At 36.9% G+C, this 18,624-nt stretch overlaps 1 protein-coding gene and 1 pseudogene across 1 annotated transcript in view; both read right to left on the reverse strand.

Annotated features, from left to right (window-relative positions):
- Positions 1 to 18,624, reverse strand: part of CORIN (corin, serine peptidase) — a 222,651-nt gene that overhangs the window by 181,731 nt on the left and 22,296 nt on the right. The gene's annotated exons all lie outside the window — the stretch shown is intronic.
- LOC116754850 lies at positions 11,870 to 11,982 on the reverse strand (annotated as a pseudogene).

Below are 18,624 nucleotides of genomic sequence, written 5' to 3' on the forward strand. Positions count from 1 at the left end.
AAATAGGTAGCCAGGGAGACAGACAAAAAGTGATTTGCAGGGACTTCCCTGGTGGCACAGTGGTTAAGAATCCACCTGCCAATGCAGGGGACACGGGTTCAATCCCTGGTCCAGGAGGATACCACATGCCGCAGATCAACTAAGCCCGTGCACGACAACTACTGAGCCTGTGCTCTAGAGCCCACACACTGCAACTACTGAAGACTGTGTGCCTAGAGCCCGTGCTCTGCAACAAGAGAAGCCACCACAATAAGCCTGCGCACCACAGTGAAGAGTAGCTGTGGTGTACCCGCTCGCAGCCACTAGAGAAAGCCTGTGCAGCCAAAGATTAATTAATTAATTAATTTTTTAAAAAAGTGATTTGTAGACGGACACCCAGTCAGTAATAGAAGCAGGACTGATACATGTGTCCTCCAACTCTTAGGACAACATTCTTCCCACTATACCGCAGCTGTCAGTAGCAGAGCAAATGCTAAAGGAATTCAAAAGAGCAAGAATTCAATGTAGAGTGAACGATCAGGGAAGATTTAATGAAGAGGAAGAACTTGATTTGCTGGTTGAAAGATATCTAAGGTCTGGACTGGCAGAAGGGTTAAAAACTGAGAGAGAAGCATTGACATATATACACTACCAAACTTAAAATAGACAGCTAGTGGGAAGCGGCCGCATAGCACAGGGAGATCAGGTTGGTGCTTTGTGTCCACCTAGAGGGGTGGGATAGGGAGGGTGGGAGGGAGACGCAAGAGGGAGGGGATATAGGGACATATGTATACATATAGCTGATTCACTTTGTTATACAGCAGAAACTAACAACATTGTAAAGCAATTATACTCCAATAAAGATGTTAAAAAAAAAAACAGGGTACTTAACGAGTGGTTGAGAAAAATTACTACAAAGACAGAATCATAATTGCATGTAACACAGAATGATCAAAAAACTTGAATCTGGGCAGAAAGGTTCAACAAACTTAGCTGAGAATTTGCTAACAGCCAACAAATATAAAAGGGAATTACTCTTTAAGACTCTTGATTTCAGGCCTTTTATATTCAAGTAACTGTGTACATTTCCTATCATTGCTACTGTCTCAACCTATGTGTCAAATATTCTTTTTTCCCAGAATGTTCCATTGTCTTTGAAACATGTAACTCTAGTTTTGTATTCGTGCACATTCTCACGAGGGGCAAATGAGTTTTCATAAGTCAGCTACATGCTGGGCACCAGGCAGAGTCATTTCTCTGAGGGGAAAGGGAAGGGCACGTTTGGAAATGGAATCATTTGTTGCTGCTCCCTCTAATTTGGTTTTCATAGGGTAAAGAAAAGGGTGGAACGTTTGTTTTTCTTCCCTGAGAATTTACTACTGAGTCTAATAGAAATTAGAAGTCAGGGTTGCTACATAAGAATGTATAAAAAATACAATAGATGTAATTAACCATAGCGTTCCTATAGACATCATAATGTGTCTTTTAAATAATAGTTACTTTAAATTGGGGAACTTGGGGAGGAGAAGTTAGAAACAGATCTGAAGAGCAAAATTGCTTCCTGATTCAACGGATTTCTGGTGAAGCAGAAATATTTATTCTAATTAGCTCTTAAATTCTAAAACAGCACTACTAATAAGGCACGATTTAATAACAAATTTTCAGAGTATGCACTGATTACAAGATAGGTCCCAATTTCAGAAAAAAAATTAAACATGAAAAATAAAATGTTGCTTGCATTTGAGAAGATGAGTTTTTGATTTTTTGTTTTGTTTTCTTAATCTGACTCAGTAGTTTCTAGATCAAACTGGGGCTATATCTACTCATATCACATTGCTAATACTTCTAGATGCAGTAATTAGGAAGGAAAGATGGGTCTGTTTTAAGAGCTTTCCTTATGTTCATTTGGAAATTATGATAAATTCTGTGTTGTCTACTTCTGGAATTAGGTAATGTGGAGTTAGAAATTAGTTTCTTATATGCTTTTTTTTAATGTAAAATTAAGAAACTTCTGACTTACACAGAATTTATTTCAACAATGGGTTCTTTTAAAAATCCATTAAAATCAAATAAAAATCATTTTTAAATAAAAGCAAAATAGTAAACCATAATGATTATAACAAATAATAGTGTTATTAGACAGGAAAAATCTTCTTAAATTAAAAATCATGAAATATCAACTTTCTAAAGTACTTTGCTATCTTTTGTCTAATAACCTAACAGGAAAACTTGGTAACCTTTCTGACTTCCTATGTATGATTTCATACTTAATTGAAGGACTACTGGTAAAGATTCCACTATAACAGGAGGCAATATTTTAACAGAGCATGGTTGGTTTGCCCTAACTTAGCTAAACTGACTTATTTTAACTCATGAATTTGCTTCACAGGATTTCCTTGTGGAGGCTTCTACATTTGTCTTACTTCCACATCCTGAGAATTCGATGGGGTTGTAAAGGAGAGTTCTCTGTACACAGCCCTTTTCAGTGGCTTGGGAAGAAAGTCATGGCAGGGTTGGCCCTTTTCACACGTTTTCCTTTTCATTTCTGCCATCCGGTCTGTCAAATTTTGTTGTTGTTTTCCCAGATGATATCTTTTATTCCCACCTCTACACTTTAAATCCCAGCCTTTTATGGTTATATCTCCCACTTTTATCTGAATATTTTTGTCCTCAATGTTTACTGTGAAACTGTAACACTCCTGGCATTGCTCTTGGCCCTTCCACATACATTGGCTCATGTGCCCTCCTCACAAGTTACTCAGTTTCACAGCTGAGGAAACAAGGTTAAGTAATTTCCCACAAGATGCACACAGCTAAACCTAAATATCCATCAACAGAGGCACAGATAAAGAGGATGTAGTATAGATACAATGGAAAGTTACTCAGCCATAAAAAAAGAATGAAATAATGCCATTTGCAGCAACATGGATGGACCTAGAGATTATCATGATAAGTGAAGTAAGCCAGACATAGGAAAATAAATATATGATATCACTTACATGTGGAATCTAAAAAAAAATTGATACAAATGAACTTATTTACAAAACAGAAATAGACTCACAGACACAGGAAAAAAAGACTTATGGTTATGAAAGGGGAAAAGGTGGGGAGGGACAAATTAGGCATTTGGGATTAACATATATACACTATTATATATAAAATAGATAAACAATAAGGACCTACTGTATGGCACAGGGAACTATATTCAATATCTTGTAATAATCTGTAATGGAAAAGAACCTGAAAAAAAATATATATAAAACACACACACATATATAACTGAATCACTTTGTTGTACATCTGAAACTAACACAACATTGTAAATCAACTATACTTCAATAAAAAAATTTTTAAGTTAAAAAAGTTAAAGATTCACACAGCTAATAATGTCAAAGCTGAAATTCAACTCAAGTCATCCTAACCCAAATCCAAGTCTCTTTCCATCAACAGCTGTGTCCATAATCTAAACATTATAGTTGAAGACATCGTCTCCCCTGAATTTTTCTTTTTTTTGTTAAAGTTATTGTGACACAGTACTGCTCATTTTATTTTTACTTATTTATTTTTAAATTTATTTATTTATTTTGGCTGTGTAGGGTCTTCACTGCTGTGCGTGGGTTTTCTCTAGTTGCAGCGAGCGGGGGCTACTCTTCGTTGCGGTTCACGGGCTTCTCACTGCAGTGGCTTCTCTTGTTGAGGAGCACGGGCTCTAGGCACACGGGCTTCAGCAGTTGTGGCACACGGGCTCACTAGTTGTAGTTCATGGGCTCTAGAGCGCAGGCTCAGTAGTTGTGGCACACGGGCTCAGTAGTTGCGGTTCATAGGCTCTAGAGCGCAGGCTCAGTAGTTGTGGCTCATGGGCTTAGTTGCTCCGCGGCATGTGGGATCTTCCTGGACCAGGGCTTGAACCCATGTCTCCTGCATTGGCAGGCTGATTCTTAACTACTGTGCCACCAGGGAAGCCCCTCCCCTGAATTTCTACCACCCTCAGTGGGGCCCCATGAGATCCATGGAGGCAGGTGGGGTCTTTTTTACTACTCATTCAACAAATACTTATTGCGCTCCTACTCTGTGTCAGGCACTGCTCTAGGTGCAGAGCAAATGACATGATGCAAAACAAAGTCCCTGCCCTTATGGAGCTTAAAGTCTAGTGAGGGGAGATGAAAAACAAACACAAATAAATATTGTCTGGCATTGATATACATAGTCATAGTCCTATTGCTCAGCAAGAAACAAAGAAGCAGATGTGCCTATTTAAGGAGAGACTAATATCACAATAAATCTATTCTTACTAGGACAGGACAAAGGACTATTAGTTTTGAAAGTGAACTCCTTCCTTAAGAAATGTACCAGGGCTTCCCTGGTGGCGCAGTGGTTGAGGGTCTGCCTGCCAATGCCCTGGTCCAGGAGGATCCCACGTGCCGCGGAGCGGCTGGGCCCGTGAGCCATGGCTGTTGAGCCTGCGCGTCCAGAGCCTGTGCTCCGCAGCAGGAGAGGCCACAGCGGTGAGAGGCCCGCGTACCGCAAAAAAAAAGAAAGAAAGAAATGTACCAGAATCAAATATTCAAGCAGCACAAATATGTATTTTAAAATTCAGATGCCAGTCTTTTGATTTCCAATAATTCATATTCATGCGCAAGCATTTTGCTTGTTGGATCCTGTCTTCATTGTTCCTATTATAATATTTAAGTTGTCATCATGTCATATTTACTACAGATTCACAGCCATCAAATAAGAACATCAAAGGGAAGCAAGTGCCTTCCCTCCACTAGATTAATCATAGCAGCTCAGCTGCCCTGCGGGGGTAAGAAGCCACAGGAAAGGCCTGCTTCAGAGAACCCGCCTTCTCGGGGGACAGCAAAAGTTCCCATAAGCATCCCATTCAAAGTACTCCTGGGCCTCACTATAACATGATCCTAATTTGTTTTCATTATAACAATAGGACTGCCTGTTAAGATCTTGTTTATTTATGTGTTTATTCTCAGTATCCTTCCACATCCAAGTAGACACTTTGTCTTGTGACTAGAAACCAATGGATACCAAAGGGTATACACCCAATAGTTATTCACTGAATGAATGAGATTAAATGGAACAATGTCTTCACTACAAGATTTCTTATTGAACAAGATGGAATTAGACATGAAAAAAGCCAGTATCTATGAGACCCTAGGGCACTAATGTTGATGGCTAATATTGCTACAAATGTTTTTAACAATCTGTTCCCTAGAACTCACCACAGCATAGGGAACCATCCCATACTGTTCCCTCCACCAGACTGATTCCTCTCTTGGACTCCACTCTGGACTATAGTGCAGTAGTTGAAAGTAAAAGAGCAGGAATTACCCTTCGATCCTGTAAAAGGCAAGTGTCCCATTATCCTTAGGCATATTCAATTCTTCTAGCATGAGACCTCACCATAGTAGAGAAAAAAAAGGAAGTTGTGCTTACAATCTGTAAAGGCTGGAGAAAGATGAATTGATGAGCACCTTTATGCCAGAGCTGCAAAGAGCTCTGAGGAAAGTGTGGGTAAAAATGATGGCTATAGCTGCCAAGACTAGGCTCAAACACTGTAAGCTATCAGAGTTAAGTAAAAGCCAGCTACTCCAAGACTGAGACACAGAAGCCAAAATCTACCTTGAGCCTCGGTCCCACCCACCAGGCTGTGTGACCTTGGGGAAATTACTTAACGTCTTAAAACCTCCTAATCTGTAAAGTAGCAATAATGATGTGAATGAGAGGTTGTGAGGATCAAATTTGTCAACAGAGATAAAAAGCTTATCAAAGCCCTCATACTGCTGATGTTCAACTGATATTTCAACAGCATTGGTGTCTCCAGCAAGAAAAAATATACGATTCAGAGAGAGATAGGATGAGATAAGCTTACTTTGCAGTAAAAGCCTAAATAAACCATTAGTATCTGTTCAAGTTCTCTCTTAATAAAAAACACATCTTAAATTTCATTTCCACTTATTGTTTTATAGTAAAATAAAACCATTTAAAGCTAAGGAAATAGATGAAAAAAATCCTTGAGTACTTTCTAGGCTGAATGTTTGCTAAGTATTTTATATAGAGCATTTTATCTAACCCTCCCACAAGCCTATGAGAAAGCTGGGTTTCTTTCACATTTTACTGATATTGAGACAGATTCAATGAGGGTGAGAAAGTATTCAAGGTTACATAGATGTTAAGTTGTAGAGTTGAGGGCTTCCCTGGTGGCGCAGTGGTTGAGAGTCTGCCTGCCGATGCAGGGGACACAGGTTCGTGCCCCGGTCCGGGAAGATCCCACATGCCCCAGAGCGGCTGGGCCCGTGAGCCATGGCCGCTGAGCCTGTGCGTCCGGAGCCTGTGCTCCGCAACAGGAGAGGCCACAACAGTGAGAGGCCTGCATATCACCACAAAAAAAAAAAAAAAAAAAAAAAAAGTTGTAGAGTTGAAATTAAAATCAAGTCATGCTGATCCCATAATCTGTTCCTGTCTACTGTATCATTCTGTCAAGATACCATTAATTTTAAACATCGTAAACTTACTTCATTCATTGTAAAATATTTAGATGAATCTCTTTGAATTCAAGCAATAGAGCTGCTTCTCCATGATTAGTAAGCACTAAACCTTCTCAAAGAAAACACTGAATCTGCTATTAAAAACAGGTTACCCGTCCTCACTGAGGGACGAATTGGATTGGGAATGCTTAGTGTCTATTCCTGGCTGTATTATGGAGTCCACCCAGGTCAGGACTACGTCAGCAGAGTGAAATAATGAAGGTCATTCTCTAGTCTAGATAACTCACACGAAAAGTAACATTTTGCGAGAAGGATTTCTGGGACAAACCAATTTAAAAGGATATCGTGTACATTGGAAGATCCGCAAGGGGGTTACAGTAGGATAAGAAGGTACAGAAAGTTACAGACAGACCCTCTCTATGAAGATCCTGGCTTTTTAACTAACTCTAAACATCTGTGAATCAGAACATATTAACTATTTTGTTTCTCATAAGAGAAAATCAAAGAGACAAAAGGCACACTTTCTTAATGAGTCATCTGTGACATTTGTAAAAAGTCTTTATAGACATAATCAAGGCATAGGTAAGCCATTGTCTTGCTAACTTACACTCGCACAAAAACGTTGAGTACCAAGGATAACGCTGTGTAAATTATCAGACTTAAGTAAGAACTAGCTACTCTTGCCAGGAGAAACATGAGGTTTAGGGTTTAATGTTCTCTACACAATTACATTTATTCCAGACCTAACATTTTTAATGCAACCTCAAGCCTCTTGGTGAAGTCTTTTGCCAATCTTCAAGCTTTCACAGTCTGTGTGTGTGTGTGTGTGTGTGTGTGTGTGTGTGTGTATGTATCTCATTCTCTCCTGTCATTCATACACACATCCATACTACCTGATTCTAAGATGTTTAAATGGTAGCTAAATGCTCATAACTTGATGGAACTCATTCATTCAACAAATTCAATGCTTTGACACAGTGAGAGGCCTATATTTTATTGGAGATTATTCACATTCCATAGAACTAAGTAAGATGTAACATTTCAGCTGTCACATCTCCATCTACCAGTCATTTTTCATTAATTTTAAAAGAACTAGATTGTGTCCCCATATAATTATCTATCTTACGATTATGAATGATTGAACAATAAAAATAATTCAAATTTATATGGTGCTTTCAAGTTTGTAAAACACCTTTCCCATACTCAGTATGATGGTTCCACAGTCTGATTCAAATTCTCCTTTATTTGTCTCTATTTATGTGGCCTTTGACAAGTTACTGAAATTCTCTGTTTATCAGTTTCCTCATCTGTAAAATGAAGATAAAAATATCTGTGTTATGGGGTTAGTGTCAGGATTAAATGGTATTTACAAATGCCTATCATTAGCACATATGATAAACTATAAAAGTGTTTGCTATTATTATTATCTCATTTGTGATTCACCGAAACCGTGAACTAGATGGGAGAGAGATTTGTATCTATGTTATGTAAGTAGGAAAACTGAGACAGAGACATTAAGCTTTCATTCTGCGCTCTTCCTATATATATAGGATCAAAATTCAAGGTTTCATCAATTGGTTTGGCTTACTTGTAAAATAAAATAATGCTGGGTATTATTTTTTAAAACACTCATTGTTTAAAAACATTAGTTCTTCATTGAGAAAATATTTAAGTCTCTATTAAATAAAGGCACTGGGCTTGGTGCTGTGAAATTAAAAAATAAGAACTTGAAATTAGACCACATTTTATTTTTATTTAGCCAAATTGTACTTTAATACAATTTATTTTATTTATTTAGCCAAACTGTACTTTAATACATATGAAAATTATTTGTTTTTTAATACCAAGAATGGTACAAATAAATTCTATAATGATGAGAGTATAAGAAATTACTCAGCGGTACACGATGTTCATTGATGTCAGAGTTCATTGTAAAAATCATTACCTCACTTGTGGGTAGTTTTAAACGTCGCTGTTCAAAAACATAATGAGATTTCAGTGGATTTCCCAGCCCTGTGTAGTTTTATTGGGAATCACATTTCAGGTTTAGTAACAGTCAAAACTTAAGTAACAGAAGAATAAATGACAGGGCAAACCTGCATACTAAGGTCTGTATTCTACCAGCTAGGTATTGTGATTCGTAACAGATTTATAAAATGCTCACTCAGATAACACTTTTTAACCCAGAATACACTAAAATTAAAATCTGTAACAAGTCAGCCTCAAGTTGAGCTGATATTTACCTTTTTATTCTCTGAATTTACAAAGGAAGATTTTACAGGGTATAAGATCGTAAAGGAGGGTGTGTTCTACACACTCAAAAGGAAAAATTTTTTTGGCCACACCCATGGCATGTGGGATCTTAGTTCCCCAACCAGGGCTAGAACCCGTGCCCCCTGCAGTGGAAGTGCAGAGTCCTAACCACTGGACCGCCAGGGAATTCCCTCAAAAGGAAATGTTTACAATAAATTTCTACTACTATCTTTTGGAATGCATGTGACATATTATTTCTTTTTAATAAATATACCTTTTATCTTATGACAAGGCAATGTAATATTAGAAAGCAAAACATGAGCAACCACTCAACAAAAAAAAGGGAGGGAGGAGTGGAATGGTTCTTATTAGTTATATCCTCAGCATTACCTCCCCATCCTTAACTAAATAGCAGCCATGAAGTTTGGGAGGCCCTTCCCTACCCCCAGCTCCAGGTGTGGGTCCTGACTGGCCAATGACAATCAGCTCATGGCATTGCCTGGCACTGTGCTTAGTTCAAGGGCAGATAGGAGAATGAAGTTGGCCCCATCACAGTAAAAACCCAGGAGTAGAACAGGCTGCATAACTTAAGCATACCCCGGATAAAATGAAAATGAGGGGTCCCTTGGTAAAAAATTATTTTTATATTATTTTATTTATATCATTCATAACATTTATATTTATATTATTGCTAATAATTTCAACAAGGTGACAGCATAACATTAAACAGAGTATGGAGTCCGTCTACGCTCAGGGCTCTGTGCAATGGCACAGGTTGGCATGCTTAGGAAGCTGGCTGATCATCAGAGAAGAGTCCTCCCTCCAGGAACCTCTACAGCCCTCCACATAGGGACATTTGAGCAGCAGGCCCAGGACCTCTCTATAACTTTCGGTAAGAATTAAAGGTGATCAGTTTACAAGTGTTGGGGCCTCTGATTCTGAGGACTTCTGTTTTTGTATATGACTTGAACATGTCAGAGGCAGAGATAACCAAACACACAAGCAACCCTGGCTTTGTCCACACATTCAAGCATTGCACAAAAGGAGTGCCTCTTCCTGGGAAACCAGATGTGTCTGCACACTGCATTTCACCTCCAACTTGCAGAGTCACACATTTCTCCAGGGAAACTGCCCACACTCGCGACTGGTGAGGGGCCCATGCTCTGCCCTTCTAAGGAGCCGCTTCTCTCCCAAGGTTAGCAAGGACGGAAATCATGGTCTAGTGCCAGTGTTCCAACTATTGTGCTGAAATATTTGCTGCCTTATACCTGCTTCTAAATTATAGTGTACAGAGCAAGGCTAATCCATCACAAGTTGGTCATTTTGAGTCCTTGATACATAAAGAGTTTCTCAAAAAAAACATTAATGACTATATTATATCTTCACTATGGATCGATTAGGGGAATTTGGTCAGATTAAAGCTGAAGACATTTGTTGGGCATTAAAGATTTTCTTCTTTATCAAGAAGATATTAACAAGAAATTTTGGACTAGTTTCTTCCGAAGTGTTACCAACTATAGTAGATAATATCAATACATTTGTCAGATGATAAAAAATAGGACTGTGTGTGAAACCTGGCCTTGAAAAATATAAATTGTGAAACACCTCCACTCCCTGCCTTTTTCATGTTAGGATGGAAATGAAAATAACTGGAATAGAGGGCTCTGGCCAAAAAAGCCAAAAAAGAGAAACATAGGAAGCTTAAACATGGAAATGAATGTACAGAGTTGGAACAGCAAAGAAGCAGAGTCAAAATGAGTAAGGCTTTCCCAGATTCAAATGGGGCAGATATAATGTGAACCTAGGGAGGTGGAGATCTGAAAGGTGAAATGGAAGGCAAGAAATACCTGACACAAGGGGGCAATGTTGAATCAATTCTGTTTCTGGAGACACTATAATTTTTTCCTATAATTGAGAAATTTTTTATTATGAATTTTAATAATAATGAATTAAATATTTAATATAGGGTTTAACATATTGGTCTATAAAGACTTTGCTTTCTCTAGGTGATTTTCCTAAAACCATGAAGTACAGTATTTTAATTACAAACTAGTTAATATCAAAATTCCTTTGTGCAAACCATACAGAGAGCAGCCAAACTCTCAATTATGGGAGCAAGTTTAAACTCTACTACAAATGGCACTAGAAAAAAAACACCTTATAAAAGATCCTGAGAAAACTGATAATACGTTGATAAGGTGAAAGAGGGCACATGGGCATTCACTGTACTAGTCTCTCTACTTTTGTGTGTGATTAAAAGTTTCTGTGTAAAATGATTTTTTTTAAAGAAAAGATTCTGAAATATTGTTAAGTAAGTAATCTGAAAGCCCACCCATTATAAACCTCCACAAATTTTTGGTAAAATAAAACAAATGTTTTTACGTAAACAGCTGAACTCTCCGTAAAGAAAAGGAAATCTCAAGATTGTAGAAATGCAACAGTGAACTGAAAACAAGAGCAGTGAGTATGTGAGATGACATCACAGGAATGAAGAGCACATGGGTGAACATTTCATGAGCAGATATTGTAATGGCCCTGTCTTGGAGGAAGTCATCAGTCTCAACGAAGAGATGAGGCTTTGAATCCATAGGAAGTACAAATAGGAACCGAGGCCCCACACACACACAAAAAAAGCAGGAACTCCACTAGCTCAGCCATATGATGAGGGAGCTTGTCTGACTCTGCCTAGACTCTGATTTGACAAAAATCTTTCTTTGGGCGCTTCTTACTACAGCTCTGGTGCTCCCATGGGTTTGAATTTACAACTACAAATGTGATCCAAGAATCCCCCAAGCCAAAAGTTAACATAAAAATTGGCCCTGGGACAGTGATACCTTGGGGTGACTGGTCAAACCAAACACAAAATTGTCCTAAGTGACATGCCCTGAATCCAAAAGAGTTTATAATCTAAAGTCATAAAATAAACAGAAAACAATTCACTAGGGGAAGGAATAATAATAATCATTAGTCACAACCAGCAGCAATAATTGAAGTCTGAGAACTTCAGACAATTGAACAATCTGACAGGGGCTATAAAAATAAGTATGAATAAAATAAGTAAAGACAAAAAGGTAGTAATTAAAACCATTTGAAAAAAATGACACACTATAAATAAAGAATGAGAAGATTCAAAAAGAAACCAAATAGAACCTCTAAAAATGAAAAATATGTATGAACATTATAATTTAATTAGCAATAATCATGCCTTGGATAAACCTCATTGGCTATGATACTGCCACTGCACAAAGCTGAACATTATAATTTAAAACTCAGTGAATAGATTAAAATAGAATATTAGATACTGCTGAAGAGAGAACTAGAGAATTAAAAAATAAATCTGAGAAAATACACCAGAATTCAGCACAGAGATTTATAGAGGATGGATGAGAATGTCCAACATAAGAGTAATTAGAGATCCAGAAAGAGAGAATAGAAAATCAGGAGTGGGGATATATTCATAGGATTAATAGCTGAGAACTCTCCCAAACTGAAGAAAGATCTGAATCCTCAGGTTCAAGAAGCACACCTTCTAAACAAGATATATAAAAAGATATCTACAAGAATAAATGCTGGAGAGAGTGTGGAGAAAGGGGAACCCTCCTATACCGTTGGTGAGAATGTAAATTGGTATAGCCACTATGGAGAACAGCATGGATGTTCCTTTAAAAACTAAAAATAGAGTTGCCGTATGATCCAGCAATCCCACTCCTGGGCATATATCCAGAGAAAACTCTAATTCAAAAAGGTACATGCACCCCAATGTTCATAGCAGCACCATTTACAATAGCCAAGACGTGGACACAACCTAAGTGTTTACCAAAAGATGAACGGTACAAGAAGATGTGGTATACATATATACAATGGACTATTACTCAGCCACTGAAAAGGATGAAATAATGCCATCTGCAGCAACATAGATGGACCTAGAGATTATCATATTAAGTGAAGTAAGTCAGACAGAGAAATCCAAACATCATATATCACTTCTATGTAGAATCTTTAAAAATTGATATAAATGAACTTATTTACAAAACAGAAATAGACTCACAGACATAGAAAACTTATGGCTACCAAAGGGGATAGCAGGGGTGGGAGGGAAAGAGATAAATTAAGAGTTTGAGATTAACATATACACACTACTATATATAAAACAGTTAAACAACAAGGACTACTGTATAGCACAGGGAACTATATTTAATATCTTATAATAACCTATAATGGAAAAGAATGTGAAAAAGAGTAAATATCATATGTGTGTGTGTGTATATATATATATATATATATATAGAGAGAGAGAGAGAGAGAGAGAGAACTGAATCACTCTGCTGTACACTTGAAACTAACATGTTATAAATTAACTATACTTCAATTAAAAAAACGAAATCTACAATATATCCCTTACATGAAACCAGAAAGGCAAGAAATAATAATTTTTAAAGCATCCAAAGACAAAATCCAAGTTGTCTACAAGGAAACAAAAATTAAATTTGCATTAAAATTTCTGATAGCATCATGAGTACAGAAAAATGTGAAATAAATGCTTTAAGTGGATGAGTGAAAAAAGACTGTCAGTCTAGAATTCTGTACCTAGTTAAACAATAGTATTGAGGGTGAAATAAGGATAATTTTAGACAAATAAAAACTGGAATAGCCTCCACTGAAAGAACTTCCAAGGAGTATATTTAATTAAGGAGAGAATTTAACCCAGAAGGAAGAAGCAGGATGCAAGAAATTATGGTGATTATTATATTATTTATACTTGAAATCTTTCGTAATATTTGAAAAGAGTTTAACAGCCTTCTTTGTTTAAACACTTCATTAAATTGCCTCAAAATTTTGGATGTTGAGAACCTCTGGCTACAGTATCTATTTATTCTTATAGAAACCAGAAACCTAGGGCTTACTGCCTCACTTCCTCAAAAACATAGAGAAAAATAAGAGTATCCTCCAAATTTTGAAATTTGAAAAAAGAAAGAAAGAAACCCGACATCTTGGATGCACAAAGGAAATAAGAGAGAAAATGATATAATTTAAGTTAAATTGTATTATTGAATTATTCTGATTTCAGAATTTTAAACTATATTTCTCGCCTACATATCCTATGTAAACTGTAATTAAGATTTTATATTATTATAAGGTATGCAAAACTGCCTATGTAATTTAGTTGTGAAATGAGGTAAGCAGAAGTGGAAATTTATGTTAAAACAATTATAATGGTGATATCATTATTCAGTCTGTACATAGTACTGTTTAGAATCTTTAATAGCTATTTATATTATTACAAGGCCATAGGTGCTTGTGAAAGGCGAAAGATGTGGGAAATACACAGTAGTGCAAAGAAGAATATAAAAAGTTACCTATAGTACTATGACTCAGAAATAACCACTGTAAACATTTGGATATATATCATTACTGAAGTCAAACGACCTAAACACAACTTCCAGCTTCCTTACTCACTGCCTTTACAGATGATATTTAAACTCTCTCAACATTAATTTCTTTACTGTACCATGGGGGTATTAACAGGATCTACTTAATGAGGTGTTCATGTAAGGTATATAGTACAATACTTGGCACACAATAAATTTGACTTATTTCACTAGGCTTTTTTTCTTTCATACCATATATCACATATACTTAACATAACATGAATATATTTAACATTACAATGCACTGTACATATTCGATGTACATATTATTTAGTAGCCTGCTTATTCATTCACTAATAGGTCTTGAATATTTCTACATATCAGTATGCATTCTTCCACAACATCATTTTTAATGGTTGTACATTTTTCCAACATATGATGGATTAAGAGGAAGGGGGGAAGAAGAACAAAAGACTGATTAAAAACCCATTGGAAAGAGTGGCATGGGCTTATAAATACTACCAAATGTAAAATAGATAGCTAGTGGGAAGCAGCCGCATAGCACAGGGAGATCAGCTCAGTGCTTTGTGACCACCTAGAGGGGTGGGATAGGGAGGGCGGGAGGGAGACGCAAGAGGGAGGAGATATGGGGATATATGTATAGCTGATTCACTTTGTTATAAAGCAGAAACTAACACACCATTGTACAGCAATGATACTCCAATAAAGATGTTTAAAAAAAAACCAAACAACCCATAGGAAAGAAATCATAACCCAGAAACAAAACACAAACCTTTAAAAATTTTATATATTATAAGAAAGCAACAAGAAAACGAGTTTAACCAAACAAGAACTCAAAGACAAAAGAAAAAAACATTGGAATAAAAGAAAATGAGGCTATAACACTAAAAATATTAACAGTAAAAATATTTAGAAATAAAAATTAAAGAAACTTAGGATAATCATTATGAGCACAATTAAGAAGATATATGTATAAGGAAGACAGCAAGTTAACAAAAAAGTGTTCCTCTGAATCCAAGAACCCAAAAGTGGAAGAGAAAAATCTTGAAAGATGCTATAAATTTGTTTTCCTGAAATGAAGGAATAACTGAGTCTGCATATGAGAAGGGCAACCATATTTCATTATGACCTCAGAATGACAGACATCAAGATATAAACTATTTAAGTTAATAAGTTTAATAGAATTCTTCAAGAACTGGGCATCAAATGTGTTCCCTGCTCATGGGTTGTCACTTCTTCCAGGGTTTTTTGGTGAACAGAGACAAACTGGTATGTATTTTTAAAGGAGGAAAAAATACTGAGTTTATACCGATATTACCAATTCAAAATTAAGATTATAGGGTTTTAATTTATTTGTTTTTATATTTGTACCTTTTTTCTCTTATGTTGAAAATGTTGGTTCCTGAAAAGATGAATATAAATACTTATTTGCTTTTTCCTATAATGTGCAAACAATAGCTTCAAAATAACAACCCCAATATAATAATAAGTCTACTTAATGGAAGCTTGAAATTGATTAAAGATTTAAATGGAAGACATGAAACCATAAAACCCCTAGAAGAAAACATAGGAAAAAAGCTCCTTGACACTGATCTCAGCAAAGACTTTTTGAATAAGATGCCAAAAGTATAGGCAACAACAGCTAAACAAACAAGTGGAACTATATCAAACTAAAAAGCTTGAAAAGACAACTTATGGAATAGGAGAACACATCTGCAAATCATGTATCTGATAAGGCGTTAATAGTCAAAATATATAAGGAACTCACACAACTCAGCAGCAAAAAACCCTAAATAATCCAATTTTAAAATAGGCAGAGGATTTGAATAAACATTTTTCCAGAGAAGATATAAAAATGGACGACAGTATATTAAGGGCCAGGGCTTCAACATATGAATATTGGAGGGATACAAACATTCAATTGATAATATTCTAACCCTGGCCCCCAAAATTCATTGTCCTTCTCACATGTAAAATATATTCACTCCATCCCAACAGCTCAGAAAGTCTTAAATCATTTCAGCATCAAAGTCTAACGTCTCATCTAAATGTCATCTAAACCGTATATGGCTGAGACTCAAGGTATGGTTCATCCTGAGGCAAAATTCCCCTTCAGCTGTGAACCTGTGAAACAAGACAAATTATGTGATTCTAAAACAAAATGGGGGACAGGCATAGGAGAGACATTCCCATTCCAAAAGGGAGAAATAGGAAAGAAGGAAGGGGTGATGGGGCCCTACTTGAACACTGATGGTGCCAGATGTGTCCCCACATATTACCTGCCTTACTGCCTCTCGTGATTGGCTGGAAAATGACCACTTGGCCAACCCCCAAACCCTAGAATAAGCAAAGACTCTTGATTTAAGGTTTTCATTTCTCTCCCAAGGCAACCCTCCCATATTATTTTTTGTTGACTTTCAAGGACACATAATATGGTAACATAGTTACTGTGGCTTAATAGCCATCAGATCATCATAAATCAGTCTCCTGAAATGTATATCCTAAAGGCCTTTGTCCAGTGCACATCTGTAAACACAGAACCACAGCAGAAACAAACTCTCTGCCTTTGATTACTTAATAAACAATGGAAGAATTGGAAAGTAATTTCAAGGAGGGAATTGTAGAATTCCAGAACTCCCACTTCCTGAGGTGATAAAATTCTCATTAGTACCTATAAAAGCATGGTGGCCCTTCCCATAAAATTGAAAACAAAAGGCTCTGCTCAACTTATCTAAGACAATTATATTATGAATAAGTTTTTAAATCTAAGAATTAAACTATAATCTGATTAAAAATGGAAACTCTAAGACAGACCTTTAAAATAAAACTTTTATAACTGTAAATAAAACTTGATGATGTTTAGAAAAATGATGTATTTATTATAGACTAGAAATAGTATGAATTAGCAATCTTGTCTTCTAAAGAATTAAGAATTGAAATGAATCATGTTTCCTTCGGGCTCTGAACCTCTCTTACAGAATTTCTCAAGTTATAAATAACACATTCAGGTCTCAAGGCAGTTACTAGACAACTGACTACTTGAGGACAGGCCTTCTAACTGACCCACCATCATAGTCTACAGAGCCAAACCCCAGAGCTTGGCACCCAATAAGTAGCTGCTTAAGAGCGAATGGTGCTTCTTAGAATATTAACCTAGCCTCTCAGAAACTGAGATGTCTCACAAAACTTGGAAGGGTACATATATGTCAGAGTGAGTTTACACCAATTAATATAATCATAAACAAGTACTGTGAATCTAATCAATTCAAACACCACATGTAGGTATTAGGTTAATGATGAGAGCAGCAAAAAAGAAGAATAAAATAAGTTAACACTAAGAGACAAGGAATAGTTTGCATCAAATGTGAACTGTTGCAAAACTTTTGGCTTGGAAAAGTCATTACCATACTCAGTCCAACTACAAGTAAGTGAAAAGGCATATTCTTCAAAGACACAAGTAACAGCAAACAGTTTCCCGCTGATGGGTTTCTTGCTCTCAGCACAAAATTGTACAAAGACCAAAAGCCTGCGATAGCAAATTGAAAGATTCAGGCAAAAGAATATATACAGTGCCGGTTTTCTTTCAGAACCACAGAGTAAAGTAAATTACACATTTTTAAAAAGCTTTTATGTGAGAATCTGGCTTTTAAAAGATCATTTTAGGAGCTTCCCTGGTGGGGCAGTGGTTAAGAATCCACCTGCCAATGCAGAGGACAAGGTTCGAGCCCTGGTCCAGGAAGATCCCACATGCTGCGGAGCAGCTAAGCCCATGCGCCATAACTACTGAGCCTGCGCTCTAGGGCCCATGAGCCACAACTACTGAAGCCCGCACGCCTAGAGCCCATGCTCCGCAACAAGAGAGGCCACCAAATGAGGAGCCTGCGCACTGCAACGAAGAGTGGCCCCTGCTCACCACAACTAGAGAAAAGCCTGCGCACAGCAACAAAGACCCAATGCAGCCAAAAATAAAAATAAAATAATTTGTTTTAAAAAAGATCATTTTTGTCCTTGAATTTGATCAGGACTATTTCTGCAATGCTGTTATCTGCTACCTTTTTCTTTTCTTTTTTTTTCTGTACATGGATCAAGTGTATGGGGCTGTTTTTCCTCAAGAGGAATCTGTGATAATGAAACTGGAGAAGAAAATTTTGAGCCAAAAGCCTTTTTGATGTGACAATTTAACTCTGACTCTTGTTTGCTATAATAATGTATTATAGGCACATTACCTTTGGGGGAAGATGTCACCTGGGGGGTACTGCGGGATTCACTTTGGAGAAGGGGTCTGGAAGTCTTGCCCAAAAATCTTTGCAATGGGAGGAATGGGACTGAAGCTAAAGGAGAGCAAACCAGGTACTGCTCCATTATCCCTTTCAAAAGCCTAGCTCTGCAAATGACTGAGTTCGCTCTCTCTGGGAGGAACCCAATACATCCCAGGGACAGAGTCATCTACAGATGCAATGAAGAAGAAGAAGAAAAGGAGAGTGGGGAGAAAAAAGGAGACA

The sequence above is a fragment of the Phocoena sinus genome, chromosome 5, assembly GCF_008692025.1.
Source record: "Phocoena sinus isolate mPhoSin1 chromosome 5, mPhoSin1.pri, whole genome shotgun sequence".
Lineage (NCBI taxonomy): Eukaryota > Metazoa > Chordata > Mammalia > Artiodactyla > Phocoenidae > Phocoena > Phocoena sinus.